General features: G+C 40.7%; 1 protein-coding gene across 1 annotated transcript in view; it reads right to left on the minus strand.

Annotated features, from left to right (window-relative positions):
* Positions 1-18,201, minus strand: part of TUNAR (TCL1 upstream neural differentiation-associated RNA) — a 120,334-nt gene extending 102,133 nt beyond the window's left edge. Inside the window, exon 1 of the mRNA XM_065636747.1 lies at positions 18,130-18,201. The gene's annotated coding sequence lies outside the window, so the exon portion shown is untranslated. The remainder of the gene's footprint in view (positions 1-18,129) is intronic.
* Positions 18,202-22,225: the final 4,024 nt, after the last annotated feature.

A 22,225-nucleotide genomic window follows, 5' to 3' on the forward strand; every position in this document is an offset into this window, starting at 1 on the left:
AAATAGGTCTTTTAAAAATGTTAAATTAAAGATTCCAAGCAGCATACTTGCCTGAGATAAGAGAAACAGTTTGGACTTCAGATTTCAAAGGTGCTTAAAAATAGCTGAATTGATCTCATAGTTTTTAAAAATATATTTAAAAGCATCCATTTTTATTAGTTGAGGTCCATTTTGACTGGTAATCAAATATAGCACCACTGCCAGTTTCTTAAGGATGTTTATATGACCCTCCAAAATGCAGAAACCTCCAAGATCAAACTGTCATTTAATCTCGTTATTGTATAGATAGGACACAATATCAATGTTCCCCGTATAAAGATACAATAGGGAAGAGGCATAGCACAGAAGATAACTCTGTACACATAGTACAGAAGATAACTCTGTACAGCTAGGTAGTCATAAATTATATGTTCTCAAAAGCAGTCAAAAAATCCCAGGAAGGAACACAAAAGCAAAGCGTAGAAGTGCCGTCAGCCCCAGCTATTCACTAGGGCATAATCATGTTTGCCGGTTCCCACTGGAAGGCTCTGTGACCCCTTCCTGCAGGGTGACCCATGCACAAGGATGCAGAGCACAGCTCTCCACACCTCGAGGTGGACAATCTCCCAGCACCCAGGGCAGAAAGCAATCAGCAGTCCTGCTAAATTAGTCCCAGAAGGGGCCAACTGCACATCACATAGCGTGAATCAACCACTTCTTACTCCTCCCCTATTCTCTGTTTATCATAAGACAGAAGTATTTGAATGGAAATCTTGGTTGGTATGACATAAAATGACTGACGCAGAACTAAATTGTTAGGAGAGAAACACACCGATGTTTTGGAGGAGAGACAGATCAAATAAGTCCAACCAGCATGGCAAACTCATTCAGAGCCAGAACGCAGAGCAACAACCATTGCTGGAGGAGGGAGGAATAGTTAAAGGATGCTTACAAAAACCAGCCTGGCTATAATACCATGTTTTGGAAGCCATCACTGCCCCAGAAAATAGCTATTTCAAAGCTGGACTGTAGCAAGACTTGTTGGTGCTTAGTTCAGAGAAAGATAGAAAGGAATTAAGGGAGGTCTCAAGCAGTGGCAGAGGACAGACTGGTAGAGGTACTCAGCTTGAAGAACGAAGTATTACGACTGATCTTTTATCTCAATTTAAAAACAAAACTAAACCCAAACATTTTCACTATGCAAAAGTTCATTTGAACTGATACTATCTAGAAGTGCTTCTGACCTGTGTCCATCCTGCAAAACAGCAAATAGTAAACTAATATTGTGACCTTTTCCAAGAAGCAGACAAAAGCCCCTGTCCAGGAACAGCTCAGCTGGCAGTACCAAAAGGCATGCAACTGAGGGCTGCTACAAGAAACACGAAGTCTGCCAAATGCCACCTGCCCATAAGAAAGTGCCAGGATTGGGGCAGAAATGCAACTGTAATGACGTAAAGCAACGTAAGACTCCAGGAGCTAGGGAAGGAGTAGATGATCCACGCTGGCCACCTCCACAGCACATGCTGTGGTCTAAAATGGGCTTCTGAATAAGACCTGCTATTGCTTTCTGCAAGATTAGATTCTGTAAATCTCAAAGTGATGCTAATGTGGATCCAATTTATGCAATCAACAAAACCAAATTATTTTCTCAAATCTCCACCCAGAATCCTTGTTGAAGATGGAATTACCAGAGCAGTTCTTCAGGCTGTTGTCTGTCTACAAATAATAATGTGAAAGCTGGTGTAAGCAAGCACCTTTGCTGCATCCAAAGCTGCTCTCATTATGAATACAAAAGGCTAGAAATATTTTTTATCTTACACAACTCTGGTTTGGGAAGGAACTTTCCAAATTCTCTGTGATAATGAACATTAAAGGCAGGATACGTTTATCTGTATTTGCGGATTTGCAGCAGCAAGTTTCTACCTATGTATGAAACAAGAAATCCTCGCCTCATGCACAAGAAGAATTATACAGACATTGCTATTCAGCCAGTGTTGTGCCACATTCAGGCTTGCTTCACACATACTGTTCAGCTCACAGAAATGTAGAGAAAGGCAAACACACTGGGCCCAGAAGTCTCTGAACATTAAAAAAAAAAAAAAAAATTGGAAGACTTTAAAAACAAATAAAAATTTTAAAACAAGTCTTATATTCCTTCTCATCCAAAGAGGTCCTGCCAAATCATTTTCTTGCTGTTCCTTTAGGATACATGTACTGCCTTTAAAAACTCTAGCAATATGCTAGCTCAAGTTAGTCTTTGGAAAAAAAAGTTAAGAAAACCAGTAACTTGAAAAAGAAAACTCAGAGATAGAATGAAGCAACTTCCAGTTGGAAAGAAATTATTATCACTTGATGCTGTCATACTCTCCCCAGATGCTCGTGCTCTGTAGTAGTGAGAAAACAACACTGGCAGAGATGCAATTCTGGTGCTGCCTGGCAGTGCCTCTTGCTACATTGGGGCCCAAAAGCCACACGTCGGGAGGGCACAGCAAACCTCCCTCCCCAGGCAGGCTCCGAGCAGACAGGAGTTGCTTTGTCAAGGTTGCTGTTTGCAGTGACAAGAGTTTAACAGAGCCCAGGTGTAGCAGTACATGGCTCCGGAGTATTGGACTGCTCAATCAGCTTTCCTTCGGAACTACTAGCTAACTACCAGCCAAGGGTTTTGTTCAGTTTTAACTATTTTTTGATGAAGCCTTGGAACACAGAAGCCTGCCTGTTCTGTAGGAGCATTAGAAGACCATTAGCTACCTTTTCTAAGATAAATGGTTTACCCCCAGTTCTTTTTACCTTACTTACATGTGTCCTGCAAACAGACATAGTTGCCTGGCTCTACCACCCTTGAAAGATCTGATTTGCGGTTTTCTTTTAGCTGTAATCCTTCACTTCACTACAAAGAGGGTGAAAAAAAAATAGTGTAACTGTTTCCCTTGGTCTGCATTTCTTACTATCAACAGTTAGCTCACACCTGACACTACCATTTTTACTCAGGCTGCCCGGTCTTAATTTTTCCTCTTCCTATGTCTTTATTGTGTACCGGAAAAACATTTGTTCCAGTTTCCCCTCTAATTCCTTTATTTTTCTTCTTATAATTCTACATGAGAGGTGGATGATACATTTCGCCCCCATATTTTGCCCACCAAAAGTATAAATTCAGTAGCATCTCCAGAATCTTTAAATTCAACTTGTCTCCTTAAATGCCTTAAAAATAAAGGGCAGGCATTTTAAGAGTCAACAGGTTTCATTTTGGCATTTTCAAATTTCACTGCCACGGCTACTGCTCATTTCAGCATGCCTTTCCATTTTGAACACAATAAACCCCCTTTCTAAATGTTCCCATTCAAATGTTCCCATTCAAATGTTCCACACCCCCCGCCCCCGACACACGCATTTTTTCACAACTCCCAGTGAACTGAAAAATGTATTGTTCTCCCCCTTAGCCCTGCACAGGGCTTGGCACTGTCCTACTGACACAAGAGGGGACCAAGGGCACATTTGGGCTGGCGAGAGCAGGCAGGGTGACCGCGGGGCCGGGGGAAACGAGGCAGAGGCGCCTGAGCCAGCCGAGGTCCGGATCAGCGCGGCCTCGCGGTGCTGGGCTGAGCTACCACAACCTGGTTTTGAGCCAGGCTTATCAGCACGGGCAGACCATTACGTACACGCAGCTATATGGTTTCCCATCCCCAGATGGCAAACGCTCTGTTAGCTAGTCCTTGCTGAAAAGTGCAGCTTATTTAGGGTAAAACTTCCGAGCATGAGGCAGAGGCCTGGTTGCTCTGATGAAGCGAGTGTTTACTGAGCTTCACTCACCAAGCAGGGCTTGCTGTTCTGCGTGCACCACCGCTATCTGCTTTAAGGCCTTTTCAAACAGAATCTTTTTTATTTTCGGGTGGAAATCCCAGAAGGCCAGACATCATTGTCTTGAATTATACAACTAGTTTCTGTTTTCCGCAGTAAGGGGTCAGCTCCCTGCCAGCAAAATAATTTGTAACGCTGCACTTGTAAACTCCCGATGAAAGGCTCTGATGGAACCGTGCTCCGCTGGGTAGTGGCAATAAAACTGCACAGCCTCCTTTTCATAATAAAAAGCTTCCAAAATCCTACCACTTCAGGCGGGAGCCTCAGTGTGTGGATGGATATAAGCACATACAGGTGGGATTTACTATAAAATCTGAGCTATTTTTAGGTTTTATCAGACTAAAGAAAAACATCTCTAAAAGTCAATCTATAGAAGAATCTCGGTGATAGCATGACACATTAAGTACATGTTTCTTTCCGTGTTTTTCATGGAATTTCAGTGCATTGATTCTGACCACAGGGATCAAGAATATAAAAAGAACAGTATGAGGGGAAAGAAAAAAAGTTGTCTTATGCCGGAGGCTTGCCTTAAATACATGACAGAAGTTATCACAAATAATTAGGCTGATATTTGCTTCAAGTTAAAATTGCCTTTTTAAAATTTCTGGTCTTGTAGACAGTTTAATGGGGTGACATATACCACAAAACTGTGTCCAGGACATGCAAGATTGTTTACATTCAGGTATCAATGCCACCCTGGAAACAACCAAACGGTACATAAAGTCTGAATTGGTTTGGGATGAAAAAACAAAAAAAACCAACCAACCGAAAAAAATATACACGCACAAAGCCAAACAGACAAATCCTGGCAAAATTTAAAATGAATCAGTGAGATGGTGAAGAATCAATGGGTTGAGGATTTTGGAGCAATTCTCTTGAAGTTAGCAGACACTGGTCACGTTAGGACTCTGTGCTGATGCCAGGAGGCCCTTGAGACATCTTTTGAGACTGGACGCCATGTAAGCACAGCCTTTGGTACCACCGGAGCAAGGCTCCCAAGCACACAGCATCACCAGAAATGCCTGGAGTTTCTACACCTGCGCACAGCAGTGGCTGCCAGTGGGGCCAGCCCGTGGCCCAGAGTGTGCACAGTGCTTGGACTTGCACTTAGCAACCATGAAGGCAGATCGCAGATCAAGCTGTTACTTGCTATTTCTGTTAAAAGCTAGATTTGGTAATTATATAGATAGAAAAGCATATCCTTTCCTTCTAGACATCATCGTCATTTCCTCACCACACAGTCTGGCTGACTCTTCCGAGCAGCCAAATAATTTTCAGGCAGATCGTTGTGCCCTGAGTGCAGGAAATTGGTACAATTGTACACAAACAAGAAAAAAGAAAAACTAAGCAATACAGCCAGAAGACATAATGCACATATGTTTCTTCAAGAAATGTGTTTCGTGCCAGAGACGGGATAAGAGACAGGGCCTAGAGACAAGATCTCCCTATTCCTTGTTTGTAAGCACACTCCCAAAGAGATGCTGGGAAATCTCAGATTTTGACTACGTTGAAACTTGCACTGCATGTTCAGACCAAACACTTATCTTGTCCTCAGAGCAACATCCCAATGGGAAGATTCCCACTCCAGCCTAACAGAAGAGCTTCATCATGTCTCCAAAACTTCATTAACATCACTGGCACTCACAAATCCTCTTACACTGGGCCAACTGTCTGCAGAGTCTGTGTAATCTCAGATCCATTAGCCACGTTATCACCCACACACACCAAACATTATCACAGCAAAGAGAACACAGCTCAGCAGATACATGGTCAAGCTTCTCCTCTGGCTGCCCAGATCCCACAGCAAGCCCAGGGCAGCTCCTCCGTGTTAGGCCCTGCACACCCCTGGGTGCAATCCATGCTATCATCACAGCACGGCGATACCCATCTGTCTAACCCAGGATGGCAATGCAACTGCATTACACGTCCAGCTTTCACATCCAGCTCCATGTGCCACATGATGGTCTAGTCAGTGTCAGCGCACGGAGGTACATAAAACGTTTACAAACACCTGCTGCCTAAAGATCTGCTACAGATTATTCTTTTAGGGGTGTTCCTGTGTGTCTGCATTTGCAGCTTGTACTTCTTTAAAAGAACAGGATTGGTTTAGCAGATGCCAATAGGAGAGTCTGGCATTTACACAGGGCACACAGGTACCCAGCAGTGACTGTGCCTAGAGGAAAAAGTCCTGAGAGGCCTATTTACTCAGGGTGCCCCTGCATTGTGCAAAATGAAACTCAAGCATGGCTCTCATTTGATCCATGAAAACTTCGTAAAAGATGATCTATGCGTCTCTAGAGGCAGTATCACCATATATAAGCAGTGCTTGTTGTGCTGCCTGTATCTCAAAGGTCCCGTTGTAGAACCTGCTTTGTGAGTCTGTTTGGGCCATGGAAATTTCCCAATGGGTGTCTACCTCAGGCTGAATTTTGGAAAATTCCAAGCAAAATCATATAACTGTTTTGTTATCCATGTTAAAAATAAAAAAATAAAATAAAAGCAAATCAAAAAATACCCACACGCACCTCCTTCAAGGAGACATATTCAGAAGTTCTGCTTTGTCAAAAAAAAAAAAAAAAAAGTCTGCTGACTTTAAAGAAGGAGCTTTGTTTTGGAAGGGTATTTAATTTTCCTGTTTCCAAGAAAAATTGCCAAAGTTTTCACAGTTTCCAAACTGGGAGAAGTCCCATTATACACGTGACCACTAAAGGCTTATTTGAGTTTGGCAGCCAAATGGTTCACAGATTCCATCTGGACTGAGCATCCCCAGCTCAGAGCCACAAAAGGCTGAGCAAAGCTTATGCTGAAATCTCTCCCACCAGTTGCTCCAGGTCACTTGTAACAGTGGCAGAGTTCCTGCAGGCATTCAACATGCAGCCTTTTGCCTGAAAAAGGAAGGTATTTGATCTAAAAAAGTGGCAATATGACACACCACTGCATATTGACATGCCTCCAGCAGTAACTTTGAAGTTGTGTGGAAAAAGCAAGTTTGTGCCTAGCAGGAATTAGAGTTATTTATTAGCACACCACAAGGCCTTCATGATACTCAGGTAGTAAAAATAGGAATCTACAGCCTAGATTACATATGGAAATGAATCGAAGTTGAAAGAAAGGTTGCAAAACATTAGCCCATGACATTGTTTTAACATAGATATACACCTACTTAAAAGGACTAAGCTACCCAAATAAAGGCTGAAAGTTTTCTGAGTGGGAATTGGATGGTGGACATATGGGCTCCCACAACAGTCAAGGATGGGAAATAGGTAGTGCTGGGATACAGCTCATCTCACCTTGAGGCAGACATGCAAAGCAGAAAAGATAAGTGCCTGTTTCTATGGACGCTGCAAAAAGCTTTGGGTGATTGGCTAAGATGGGGCTTGTGATACATACATCTGAAGCTAGGGAGAAGAATTTCACCAAAGCAGCCAAAGGATATGGGGAAAATTAACAGAAATTTTTAAGATAACTGAGGCAGGAACATTCATTTGCCTTCAATTAAAAGAACAAGTATTGGAGCAAATCTCTCAAATAATCAAGATTTTCCCCACTCCTGCCCTCCATCTGTTTGTCCCCCTCAACTCAAGTCCCTGTGGAAACTTCTCTCCATTTGTGCTGTTTAGCAACCACTGAGAAGCTTTGACTCAGGGAAAATAGTTGTGTTGCTTTTTTTTTTTTTTTTTTTTTAATTTGTTTTGTTTGAGTACATAAGCACCTAGCTGAGAAACAGCTTGCTCAGAGCTCTGTAAACGTCTAGTTCCCACAGGGTATGCTTGGAAGCTCAGCAAGGTATTAACATAATTATTCCTCATACTGGTAATTTGATATTTTTCCCCTTCCCAGCTTCTTCAATTCCCTTCAAAAACATTTGCAGCTTTAGAGCTTAAGCTGTAATCAGCCAGGTGATTATTTTAAAACTTTTCAATTCCTTGTTTTTTTCACCTTTGTCGATGTCTGACTTTCACCATGGGTCACTCCCCAGGTTTCAGCCAGGTGATTGACAGATGCATCAGTTGTACTGCCTCTCATAGAGCACTCCAGCCATCAGATTTGGCAGATGGCCATGATGGAACAGAGGGGTTACACACAGAACCACTTCTTTCCACCATCCACTCTGAGCATGCCCTCCAGCCTGCAGTGCTGCAGGGGATGTGAGTCTTTGCCTTAGAGTAAATCCCCCCATCCCTTAGAGTAAATACCCTCAGTATAAGGGTACCTCATATAGAAGGCCAGGCTTGAGTTTGGCTAATGACTGAAATTTGGGACAGGATGCATTCCACATAGTTTAGAAGCTAATCACACAGATTTCCCCAAAACTAAATTCTGAATGATAAGCTCCTCTGGGAGCATTTCACAGCCTTTATCACGATCAGTCAAATTTCTCTCTCCAGCAAATCTAGGAGACTATCTTAACACAAGAATATAAAATTTGAATGAAATTAATCATAGTTTTGGTGACTTCAGAAGTCAAGATACTAATTTTCATTTGATGTTGTTCTTAGTGGTGGTACAGATTCCAGTCCACTGACAGCCGCCAGTCATCATTCCTTTGCATCTTCTTTAATTCAAAACTTTCTATGACTTTTCTTTCCAATGAGTCCTGAAATGTTATATTCCTTGGGAAGAAACACTAAGGAAGTATCAAATGCTAAGGAAAGTATCTCAGAAATTTCTGTTCCATTTTCAGCATTTTCCACGTGGAGCCACCATCACCACTCACTCACATGATGGTTGAATCTGCTGGCACACCATATATGCAAGGTAGCTTCTATTAACACCCTGGGAAAAGTTGGAGTAAGCCTCACATTAAGGCATTTGGAAGACTGGACTCCCTTTCCAACTTCATTAGCTGACCTCCTTGCCTCAGAAAACACCTTCAGTAATCCAGTTAAGAGCAGCATAAAAAATTTCTTTAAGAAAAAACCAGTGTGAGCACCAGTCACTCTGCCTTCCTAGCTTATCCTAGCTTATAACAGCAAACTTACTGGAATACATTGTCAATATAGCTCCTAAAAATTCCCAACACATCTCAAAATGTGTGAATTGGTCACTGAATTTTTCCTTTTTAATATTCCTTCCTTTACACATAAATGTTCTTATCCTAGAAGAATGTTTCAGAGCTTATCACATATTTTCAGGACATTTTTTAGACCTTGCAATATGGATATATTAAAAGAACAGTATCTATGTAAGATTTCTTACTGAAGCCAGATGAATATTTCTGAGATGTCTCAGATTCATAGGTTGAGTACAGATAAATGTGGGGACTCTGAACCAAATTACTAATAGCCTCTCAATCAAAATCTGATCAGAGCGATAACCAGGCAAGAGCTGGAAGTTTTGTTTAACTGACAGGTGTTCTGGGTTGCCACTGTGGAAGAAAGTGTCAGGCATGAAAGCAGGGCAATATCAGAGATGATATCTTACCAATATTCTATTAGCAGGGAAGAAAGGAAGAAAGGTACACTGAGAACAGATCCTCTTATCAAAAAAAAATTTAAAAATTTTTAAAAAATGAGCAGGAGATAAGAAAGAGGGGATTGGATAAGGTTCTGGGAAAAAAAGCTGAATGCCAAGATTATTTGATGATACCTTCTTACTGTAAACACAGAAATGAGAAACAGGAACTTTGAAGTTCTAATGTTTGCTCTATTTATGACCCTGAGCAAGATTCACAATGTATAAAATGTCATAGTAATTTAAAAAGTTTCTTCCTGGATGGGGATAGCAAACATTTTATGTTTTCAAGAAAGAATTTTAGAACCTTGGATTGGTCCATTCTACTATTTCCATTTTTACCTAGATCACCTGTCTATGTTTTTTAAATCACATGCATTACACAATAGGACTAAATATGAGTAACTCTCTCATCCCTAAACCCTTCAGGATTCATGGGTTTTTTTAAGATGTTTGAAAACAAACTATTGGTCTATGGCATTTCTGGGTTAGTGAAAGTTTATAGAATTTTTTTTTTTGGTGACGATTTTATTGTTGTAATGGCACTGAAATACAGATTTAAAGTCAGAACTCTCCCCCACAGTGGATATATTCAAACTTTATACTCTGCTTACTTCTACTAGAAATCAGCAAATAGTGTCATAAGTGACATAATAGCTGAGATGCTTACATATCCCCTGGACCTGATGAGATCAGACATGCATAAAAGCCCCAGAGCAAAATTCTCTAGAAGAAAAGCAATTTCAGACATACCATATCAATTCACCCACTTATATTTGTGCAATGACAAGTCCAGCACCAGCAAAATAGTCATATCAAGAGCTGGGTGTATTCAACAGGTGACTCAATTTATCTGACTCACTGGGTCTCTTTGTGCCTTGCAATAAGAATTTGAATGTTAACTTTGCACTTAATAAAAAGTTCGGGAGTGTAAGACTAGCTAAATCAGTATGGGTACTAACAACGGACCTCTGTGTAACAGTAGACCTTTATATAAAGTGGAGTTCAAGGCAGTACAAAACAAATATGGTTGATCCAGAGCATTTCCACATTTCCTCTGCAAAGGCCCTCAGAGAACATAAACAAATAAGAACAACTGTGAAAAGATTTGGAGAAGATGAGACTTGATTGCTCAGCAAGCATCAGAGGGATATGATGGCGAAAGTTAGAAGCAGAGATCTGCTGGAGATGAGAGGGCTGTTAGGCAAGGGCGAGCATAAGGATAAAGGGCCACCTTGCTCTTGTCAAAGAGCAGGTACTGGGATCACAGACCAACTTCAGTGCACTGAATATCACCCATGTAGCTATCATAATATAAAAGAAACCAGTAAGGATTTAGTAGCTGTCAGGATCTTGATTATTCACCATAGATATGAATAGTTTATGCAATAGGGAAGAAGCTGGTAAGTATATATCTAATGTGTGGCTAGAGCATCCTGGGCCATCTACATTAGTGGATATATCATAAAACAGTAAATACGGCCCTCTATTAATCTGAGAGAAAAAAGTTATAATCAAAAGTGATCTTTGCAATTCACGGTTAAGTCACTAATTTCTTTATAAATAAAAATAAAAGATTTTGCTATGAATTTGCCTACCTGCTTAACTGTTACATCTTCAAACATGTATAGATGATACTACAGGAGACAACAGAAGAGAAAGATCAGGGCCAACACATACGTTAGAACTTAGCAGTTTAGTAAGAACATGGAGAAGATAAAAATGCTCTGAAGCACACATTTGCAAGTTCACGTTTCCACTTTACAAGTGAAAGTTTCCCAGCTAATAACAGGCAGTTCCTGTCCTTCCTTTCTTGTCTAGGGAAGTTCATTCACCTGGAGAATGGCTCTTTGGTTTTTACCTAGAAAGTTTTTACAAGAACATTTGATGGATCAGATAAAGTATATTGCAGTCAGGGAAGTGCAAGTATAGGATTTTGTTAGTGGGAGATTCTGTGGATATATCAGCCATTTTTTTGCACAAATATATTCCGCCATACCTCAGAGCCTGGTCAGAGCATCATTTTATAATTCTGTTCTATTCTAGAAGAGAGAAGATCTTTTCTTACATGAAATTTTCCCAGAATTTCCTAGGCATCAAACACCACATAATTCACATGACAAGTCAGTTCAGCAGGGTCTAATGGGCACCAAAAGGATTCTATCCATGCCTGAGCAAGAAACATATAGCTTACCAATATAGCTCAGTTGCCATAAACACACATTCCTTCATAACAGATCAATCAAACTCTCTTCTATACTGACTGTATTTGCACTTAGTTAAAAGTGAACCCAATATCCACTCACCCCATAAAACATATTATTGGATTGTAATCTGCCTACTTTGTACAGCTGAAACTGGAAGGTTGCCCAGCTATATTCATAACAAGCCATGCCAGTGTTAATATATACGTTTCCTACTACTTGATCCTCCAGAAGATTCTTTTATAGATCTATGAACTTCATCTTTGCACTGAGATCGTAAACATACAGATCTCTTCGGCCACTGAAATTCAGTCACTCACCACTTTCTTTGCAGCTGCAGCATCTATATCTAAAGTAGAAAAAAAAAAAAATAGAGCAACTGGATTCTACCTTGCCAGATTAATTCCACTAGTGTCCACACATCCTGCAGGCATACTACTGTAAATGAAATTAAGAATGGGGTTTGTAATCCAGTTGTCCCAATTTAATAGTCCATTTGGGCCATTCTCCTTTCTACTGAAGTCAGTGCTGTATTCCTCTTCAAAGAGCAGAGCAAATTCACTAGAACTCATGACCTCTGAAAAACATGTGTTGACCACAGATATTCTGGGATGTTATTTTTAAAACAATTCCAATCAGTCTGTAATTAATATTTCTAAATGGGAATGCAAGACAGCATTTGACTACATTTAACATACACTTAATGTGTTTTAGGCATGGAAAAGACCCCTGCAATTTTTTCTTGAGTTATATCTAGAAGAAAATTCCTGGCTGTTGGACATATGAAGGCTATTCCCTTATCAGTTACTGAAGGAGGAAATAAATACGTTAGAAGAACACTTTATTCTTTTCCTGGCATGGGCTGTGCTTCAAATAGAAATTCATTTGTCCCATTTTTCTATTTGTTGCCTGTTTTTATTAGTCTGCCTTGGCTTTCTGGAGAGTAAATTCAGTAGAGATCATTGTCTGTTCTATATTGTTGCATTGCCTAATGTAACATCAGCCTTGAGTGAAGTCCTTAGCTATGTAATAACTTTAAATTATTAACTGCCATGACAAACATTTCAGGAGAAAAATATTTACTGGGAACAGAAAAGGTAACCAAAAAAAACCAAGTGCAAATCATTATCTGGCACTTACATTTATGGGTACTTGTGCCTCTTTTTTTTTTTTTTTAATGGATTGCATCTGTCAACAGCACATAGTTATAAGTACAGGAGCAGGAGACTTTGTTAACAGAGTACCTTAACCTTATTAAAGCTATTTAAAAAAAAATATATCTAGCTTCACCCACCTCCCCCCATCCTTGAAGTTAATGCTTTATTTTTCCTCTGCTGGGGTTGTCAAGATGAGTTTGTCTAGAGTTTAAGAATCTAAATGAATTGTATTCTCCTTCTCAACTGTTTTTAACCACTTCCTGGTCTCTTGTGAATGAAGCTTGGAAACTTGTTTGTGTTCCGAGTGGTACTCGTACATAATAAAGGAAGAAGCCATTTGAACTTCTGTTGTATTTGGTTTTGTAATTCCAAGCAGTAATAAGGCATTCACCATTCTATTCAAAGTTATTTATAAGTAGCATATGTGCAGATCAAAACAACAGCCCTATACATTTTATGGGTTTATAGACACAAAAAAAGCTTTTCATTTAGCCCAGTGTTAGTATGATCTCCCTTTGAACAAAACATTTATGACAGTCACGCAGCAGCCCAGGTCAGCGTTCATTCTCCCATACTTAAAAATGGCAAAGGAGTCAAGGACCCCACACAAAGAAGTCCCAGCATTACTGGTCATGAGCACAAGAACTGGCCTGTTTTATAAACCAGGAACAGGCATCATGATCCAGAGGATCAGACACCGTGCTCCAGCGGTCTGGCCTTCTGTTCAAATGTAAACTATAATGCCCAGAGTACCATCCAGACCCCAACATTCTTGAGCAGAACGACCACCAGGCCCTAGGGGAAGTTCCAGACACAGGAGAAACCTGCTCAGAGATGAAAAGCAGGGAAGATTAAAGATCTTTTATCCAAATTAGTGTGAGAACTATAACAAAACCAAACCAAACCAAACAAAAAAAAACCCCAACAACAACACACATACACACCCCTACCCCCCCCCCCAAAAAAAAACCACACCACCACACACAACACTCAACAAAAGAAGAAAAAAAATCCTAAGAAAATAAGTAGGCAGGACATGTTTTGACTGAGAAGAGGGCAGGGGAGAATGAAGTCAAGACCCACACAGCACAATGATGAATGACCAGAAAATATATTCTGATAAGTTTGACCCCATATCACTGTAACTCAAGATAGTTTCCATATCAAAATTGAACTCCTAGGTAGAAAACTGGGGAAAAAAATTAATTGGCTTTTGTGAAAGTGGCCAATTTTAGCAAACTGCAATTGTTTCTTGGGTGTAAATCTATTTCTCTCTGCAGATAACACAAAAAACAATTACTCACTGAGAGAACAATTTTAAACACCTCTCTTTGGCAGGATAAGTCTCAAGAATAGCTTATTGCACTGGTTCTCAGTGGTGAGAAAAGCTAATTATTTCCATCAGGAATCTGTAGGATAATAAACCAACTTCTCATTTAGTAACAAGCTTTGGAAATTCAAGTGAGTATTAAAAAAAGAAACTAATTTATGTTTCATACAATTGCACCCAATAATCTTGATAGAAAGATTATTCTGACTTCAGAGTTATTTTGAAGATAGTTTGTCTGGGTACAACAGATGTGCAAAGATACTCAGAGACTGACTTCCACCAGGGACAAGTTTGGCATGCGCAGAACAGGTTGGAGCAGAGGCAGACTCTCCTTCAGTTCATCTCATTACTTACAGACAGAAAGATACAGAAATGCATGTCTCAGCTGTTCCAATACTCAAGATATACATGGGCAAAGGGAAGTCTACTGGGCACTTAGTCCAGCTGCACTGGGAGACTATTAAGCTCAAAGACAACTGTGGAAGAATTGCACATAAATTCCAGAGTGTAGCTCTCAAACATGCTTCATGAGGAACAAATTTCATTACACAGCTGCAATGTGCACTGTGGTTTAACAAATGGAAAACCTTTTGTTTCACCACTTCCTTTAAGGATTCTGACCACATTTGCTGTACTGAGGTGTGGGATGTGTCCTTAACATTCACTGCATGATCGTGCATAGAGGCACTTTTTATTTTCCTCCCTCCTAGCTTTCTTTTTTAAGCTTTATTAATAAAGGAAGAATATAAAAACACCCAAAGACTACATAGGAAGACCACAATGAAGACACAAGCACTCAGTCAGGCTTGATATCTCAGACATCATCGCTGAAGCACAGGTACACTGAGTCCCTACAGCAGTTACCACCACTGTTATCACTGTGACCAAAGCACATTATCCTTCTCATCTTGTGGGCTTCTAACCCACTCTCCATAATGCATTTCTTTGCAGATCAGAACCCCTCACTATCTCTCTGGCTCAGAGGCAAAACTGTAAAATAGTTGCTAATTATCAGCATCCTTGAGTTCCTTTGTTTACTTTTCCTGACTACATAGTTGTTTTTCCTGTAGGAAACTCTCTACACATTGAAAAGTCTCTGACAATGCAGACATACCATTTGATTTTAAGTGAATTCCTTGTATTCATCCACATTCATCTGCATTCACAAAGCAGTTACTGAGCCACCTCAGTGCAGGAAAGGATGGCTCGTGCTGCAGCCAGCCAACGTTAGTAGTGAGCAAATGCAGCATAAGGAATAACTTACTCTTTGACATAAAAACCCCTATGCTGCAAAGCTCCTAATCTTATGTTTGCAGCGAAAGGGAATCCCTCATGAGTTTCATGGAAGAACAAATCTATGAATGCACCAAAAAAAGGGGTGGGGTGAGGGGTGTGTTACCTGGTTTTGTGTTGTTTTGGGAGGTCTTGTTTAGTTGTTTGTTTTTGTAAAGATGCACAAGCTATTTCATTAGGATTTGTTTTAAACAATATTTTACTAGATAGTTTACTGACGCAAAAACATTGCACCAGCTGCAGATGCATCTTCTTTTCTTTCCAGTACCAACTTTTTGTGTGATTAAGGGCAAGTGGTGGTGGAGTTAAGAACATATGAGAACTTGGAGACACCTTAAGACACTTCAGACACCTGAAGACACTTCTGACACCTGCTAGTGGATTCCGTCAAAGGTGAGAAGAGGATTTCAGCGGAACTAGTTGCTCCTCACCTTCCTATTAAGTGTTTCTGCTGCTCTAGATGTGCCATTACAAGGCAATTAACAAAAATAAGCCTTGGATAATATTATAAAACTTATTAAAATTACTTGAAGAAGTATTCCTTAACACCAGGGGTTATTAAAGCCATACTTAATTTCATAGTCCATCTCATTTCTGAATTCAGGCTTCAATGTGGTTACACATTTAAAATGCAATTTAAATAAACATTAAGGATTCCAAAATCCCACAGCATCCACTTAGCTCATTTAGCCCCCTGCTTCATGCTTATCCATCAGCAATGACAGACAAGATGTTTTGTAGGTTCTATAAGCAACTGCAGTTTTTTTTTGAGTACTTCTGTTGTTTATCACGTATTTTCATTTCAAATGAGGGAAATTTGAGGCCAAAAATGTCTCAAGTCGTTTCTGCTATATTGTAGCACTTGGTTCTGCTCCTCAAGCAGTATCGGAGGGCCCTGTAGTTATCTTAATTCCTGGCTATCAACTAAATAGTTGTGGAAGTCCATAATTTTTCTACATTCTTTGGATTGTAGCCCATATTAGATCCATTTGTTTCTGATAAGGAGCACATGTTTATATCTAGAAGAAAAATGTTCTGTGATGGAAAGAAGAGCAACATTTGCTTTCACCACTTTGACTGTTTTTCTGTACTGCAGAAAGAAATAAATCTTTGCAGCTGGAGGAGAATAAATTAAGAGAGGAAAAGAAATTTGGATGCAAAGAACAGCCCTTAAAGTAACCAGAAAGAAAATAACACTTCGTGCAGCAGATCCAAATGGGGATGTGAGATACACAAAACTAGAGGCAGGGTGACACAACACAGATAAAGTTTAATAAAGGATCATGTTTCAGCATAACTGGAAAGATTAAGAACAAAGAAACAAGAAAGGCTTTACTAAAAACTATCCCCTGATATGCATCCAATCATGCACATAAACATGCTTTTAATTTGTAACACTATAGCATTTCAAATGTTTCATGAGTTGCAAAATTTAACAAGAGCTGTGTTGCTTTAGGCTAAATCTGTTTTGTTTTTGCCTAAATTACTGAGCCAAACACAATGTGTGGAGTTTCAGCTCAATGCAGCATTCATGTGTTAACATTTTCCCTGGCTAATGTTTTCTTATGTATGGACTCACTACCAGTGGGAAGTGATTAAACAAACCAATTATTTGTCGACTACATTTGAGTGACTGTCTTCAACCTTCAGGAACTATGTGAAGTCTGATGCAACCCCCTCCCTGTAAAATATAATCTCAGTTGCTTCTGCGTGCACACCTCTCCTGTGTGGCTCAACCAAATGACAGTGAACGCCAAACTGCTGTCTTCTTGTATGGACTTGCCTATTGGTGTCTCAAAACCATTTAATACTTTGGGAAGAAGTACCACAATATGTTTGGTTTTTATTCAACAGAAGTAACAAGCTTTTGCAATGGAAAATTACACCATGTGAAAGTTTTAGGCATGTATGGGACAGTATCTTCACAGATATATCAAAGTATTTGAGCCAACACAGGTCAGTCACACTTGTTCATTAATGATTCTTCCAGCAGTTTCAGAAATATATTCTTTTAGTCTATAAGAAAAGTGAAGACAAAACAACTAGAAATTGCTAGTGGAAAATAAATTTAAGTCCCTTTCTGTATATTTTGTCACACACTAAGACATGAAACATAAGAGGGAGTTCAGATATGTCCAGCCGACATTTTAGACTAATGACTATTAGCAGGCTATTGCTATGACCTTCAACTCTTACACAAGATACAGCTAAAAGCAACTATTCTTGGTTAGGCACTCAGAGGAGAAGTCTGCCTGGAAACCCAAACAGTTCTAGAAAGAAATGCTGGTAAAGCAGGATTCTTAACTGATAGGTATAAATATAGTAACCCAGTACTCTTCCAGAGAGCACAAAGCAAGCTGGGGACCATAAAATTGCAGTCCAGCATCACTGCCAGAAAGCCCAGGGAATTGCTCTCATGTTGTCATGTTGGTAACTCTGACTCCATAGCCTATTTTAGAACATTGTCTGAACATTATTGTAACAGTAGCATTGCTACTAAGGCAAGAGTGATTGAATTTACTGGCAGGGAAAAGAAAAGAAAAAAAAAAGCTGAAAACATTAAGACAACATAAGGCCAGACTCCAATTGGCGCTATACTGTACATGTGCATTAACCCCAGTGACTTCAGAGTAATTACACAAGGTTGCCAAAATTAGCATCTTGCCCATAGCACCGAGCAAATTAGAAATGCATAGACACAGATGAGAGAAGAGACAGGAATGGAGAGCAGCAAGACACTGCCCCCATGAAGGCTTTCCTGTGCTGCTGACAAGCAAAAAGGATTTGGGAGAAAAAGCCATTCCATCCCAGCCATTCCCTGGGAACCTAAGCAGGAGGGTGCCGGGGTGGAAAGTACCTTTTGACAAAAGGAGGGAGAGTAGCGGAGAGCTCAGGAAACCTTTCAAAAGGAGAGACAGGGAGTTTGCCTGCCAGGCAGGTTTTTGCAAGATCTCATCGTTCTATTTATAACACCACATGCCATGTTACATTACATCACACCATGGGAGATGCACACCACATGCAACAAAACGCATTAGAAACACTGTGAGTTCTCTCTGGAATAAACGCTCACAACTCACAGTAGCTGCTTAGGGGTAAGTTTTCCAGCAAGGATATGAAATTCCTTGGCAAAAATTTGTAACCTACAGAGTTCACTTTCAGATTCTGCCAGGTCAGCATTTGAAAACTCAGAGCATTTATCAACATCCCTCTGTTCTCCATCCCCACTTTGTTCATTTGTTCAGGGTTTACTCTTGTCCCTTCCTCTGAAGACAGACTGCAGTGTAACCTTTCTAATATTTAAATGTGTTTTATCCCTCTGTCTACCCAGGAGCTCATTCAGGCATCCTGTTTCATGCCATTAAAGCAGTCACAGGTAACTCTCCAGCAGGCCTGGAGTGTCCCAGATGTTCTAGAACAATCTACAGGCTTCACTGTACTCATGATGGTGACCAGACATAGCTTTGGACACCCTGATCTAGTAAGACCTGTTTTGAGCAGAGGGTTACGGTGGACCTCTGGAGGTCTCTTCCAACCTGAATTACGATTCTATGATTCTCAATATATTCCCTAATGATGTAAGTACCATTTTCTACTAAAACCATGAATATGACAACTGAGTCTATCACCCATATTATTTATCATATTTGCTTTACTTTGATTTATTGGGGTTGAAGTTCTCCTAAAGTAGAATAAGTAACACTTGTTAAGATTGACAAGTGTTTGCACTTCACAGGAGGACATCGCTAAAAGATGAGAATGAGTCCAAGGGCTCATTTCTGAAACCTGCAAATATCAATTGTAAAACAACAAGACCAGGAATTGTATGGAGACAGGGGAACAGTTGCATAAAATGCATCCAAAATAAGCTTTAGGAGCTTTGGGTCGGTATAGAAGTGAAATAAGACTGGAAGCAAGAACTGAATTAGAGATGCACCATCTCCTTCTAGGGCTTGTCCACAGATGATGTTGCATTGGTATAAGTTATGTCCTTAGTGAAAATGGGAGATAATCATATAGTTTAAAAAAATTGAAATCCTTCAGAGATTATGCATGAAAACCCTTATTAAATGTATATAACCAAGTTTTGCAAAAAGTATTATATGAGCACACAATTAATTGAAGACTGCATCATAGCAAATGTGCACAGTATCAGTGAAGAAAGATTGCATGCGACACTCTCAGTTGTTATTTCCCAAGTTCTGTATGCTTGATGTTCTAAATTTGTTGGCATTTGTTTACTATAGTATTTTTGAAAGAAATTTTTACTTTCTATAGCGTGTCAGAGTTTGTCCTGGAGCAGGGTCTCCATTTCACTTAAGAGGTGGAAAATGTGGAAGAAGTAGAAATTTTTGCATTAATTTAGCAAATGGGATAAGGATGACAATACTGTGACATAGAATCATAGAATGTCCTGAGCTGGAAAGGACTCACGAGGATCATCGAGTCCAACTCCTGTCCCTGCACAGGACAACCCCGCAGTTCACACCATGTGTCTGAGGGTGTTGTCCAGTCTCTTCTTGAACACTGTCAGGTTGGGGCCGTGACACCTCCCTGGGGAGCCTCTTCCAGGGCTCCACCACCCTCTGGGTGAAGAACCTTTTCCTAATGTCCAACCTGAACCTCCACCGGCACATCTTCCTGCCATTCCCTCGGGTTCTGTCATTGGTCACCAGAGAGAAGAGATCAGTGCCTGCGCCTCCTCCTCCCCTTGTGAGGAAGCTGTAGATCATGATGACATCTCCTCTTAGTCTCCTCTTCTCCAGGCTGAACAAACCCAGTGACTTTAGCCGTTCCTCATATGGCTTCCCCTCCAAACCCCTCACCAACTTCATAGCCCTCTTCTGGACACCGTCTAGCAGCTTTATATCTTTTTTATCCGGCAGCTCCCAGACCTGCACCCAGTGCTCCAGGTGAGGCCGCCCCAGTGCAGAGCAGAGCGGGACAATCCCCTCCCTGCCCGGCTGGCAATGCTGTGCTGGATGCACCAGGACACGGGTGCCCTCTTGGCTGCCAGAGCACACTGCTGGCTCATGTTCAACTTGCTGTCAACCAGAACTCCCAGATCCCTCTCCACAGAGCTGCTTTCCAGCATCTCATCCCCCAGTCTGTCTGTACAGCCAGGGTTGCTGCGTCCCAGGTATAAAATCCAGAACTTGCCCTTGTTGAACCTCATGTGGTTGGTGATTGCCCAGTTCTCCAATTTCTCCAGATCCCTCTGCAGGACCTCTCTGCCCTCAAGAGTGTCAACAGCTCACCCCAATTTTGTGTCATCAACAAACTTAACAAGCAATCCCTCAAGTCCTGAGTATAAGTCATTTATAAAGACACTGAAGAGTGCTGGCCCTAAGATGGATCCCTGCAGAACCCCACTAGTGACTGGTCGCCAGCCCAACGTAACCCCATTTACTAGAACCCTGATGTGACATAAAGAAAATTTTAATGAGAAGGGAGAAAAAGCAATCAAGCCCAGAGTTATGCAAGGAAAAGCAAACAGACAGATTTTATATACAGTCTGGAAAAAGCAGCAGCAAGATTTCACTCTGGCATTTTCAGAACATGTGGTATTATCTGTATTTACCTTGCTGAGTGAAGTAGCCAACCATCAGACTCAGATCTCAGTGCCTATTTAGTTAGCTGTCTGAGATAAGCAAAGTTTAGTGTGCAGTGTTTGTTGATTCTAAGTGTAAAAGGATCTCCTCTTTCCAGTTAATAGGATTATATATGCTGAGCAATTTGCAGTGTGTCAAATGTCACATTGAAATCTTTACTGAAGTAATTGTTTAGTCTCCAGATTTTGAGTCGCAATCATAGATAGCTTTTGCTCAGGACTTGTATTATGGAAAAATAAATAATGCCTTAGGCTGCCAAGTAGAGCAAGGGAAAGTAGCTTTGTAATAGTTTGTTTAAAGTTTAAAGTATTTAAAGCAATACCTGCTTACACTGCATATTGCCAAAAATGTATCCTAAGAAAGTAAGTGTTGTTCCTGTGACAACGGACAGGATCACAACAGCTTTTGTGAGGAAATGCCCTGGCTTGGTGCCAATTGCCTGGACCTTTCCATCACATCAGGCTTCATACTATGAGTTCAGTGGAGTGGAAGAGCCCCGAGGAAGTGATCATCCATTGCTGGGTAAAGCATTAGACAATAGTGGGAATTCAGAAAAATGTATTGAGTCAAGACTGATGCCTTCTCTTTCTCCTGTTCTCTTTACCTCATGACTATTTTGGAAGAAGACAGGAGAGATCCAGGGATGCTCTGAACCTAAGGCTGTGTGTCCCCAACGTTCGTACGGCAAATGTTGCAGCAAGTTGATGCCATTGGAGGTGATATTCAGGACTTCAAACTATTGCCTGTGTTAGCACCCACATCAGTACCCGAACCTGACAAAAACAATTTTAAAAAAATTTAAAAAGTCTAGAACCTCCAAACAAACGTGAAAGAGATTGCATAGGTTCCTGCTGCATTTTCAAATCTTTGCTTCATGTTACTTCACTAACAGGTGAACGAACACAGACAAAGGACATGGGTAGAACAACACACTAAATTCTCCTTCACCAACTTCACCCAAAGCACACACTTGCCACCACCAGAACAGATGGAGAGCATGGACCAATGAAAGAGCTGTTCCCAGCCAGACTTCTCATTCCTCCAGCTCTCTGTGCACTCCTCTCTGAAACAGGGTCCTGCAGACAGAGTGCTGAGCATCCCTGACCTCCTTTCTACGGACTGACCCACTGTCACAGTAACTCACTGCTGAAATTTTTAAGCAGCTAATGAGACTGCTAGCAACAGGAGTCAGCTACTTCTTGGCCCACAAAGCTAGGTTTCCTAGAGGACAGCAAACCACACATTTCACCTGTAAATGGTTGAGGATGTCCTCAGTTTCAATGCTGGGAAAGGGAATTGTTGAGCAGAACATGTCACACTGGATACCGTTTTTCTGGATTT

The sequence above is a fragment of the Caloenas nicobarica genome, chromosome 5 (assembly GCF_036013445.1).
Source record: "Caloenas nicobarica isolate bCalNic1 chromosome 5, bCalNic1.hap1, whole genome shotgun sequence".
Lineage (NCBI taxonomy): Eukaryota > Metazoa > Chordata > Aves > Columbiformes > Columbidae > Caloenas > Caloenas nicobarica.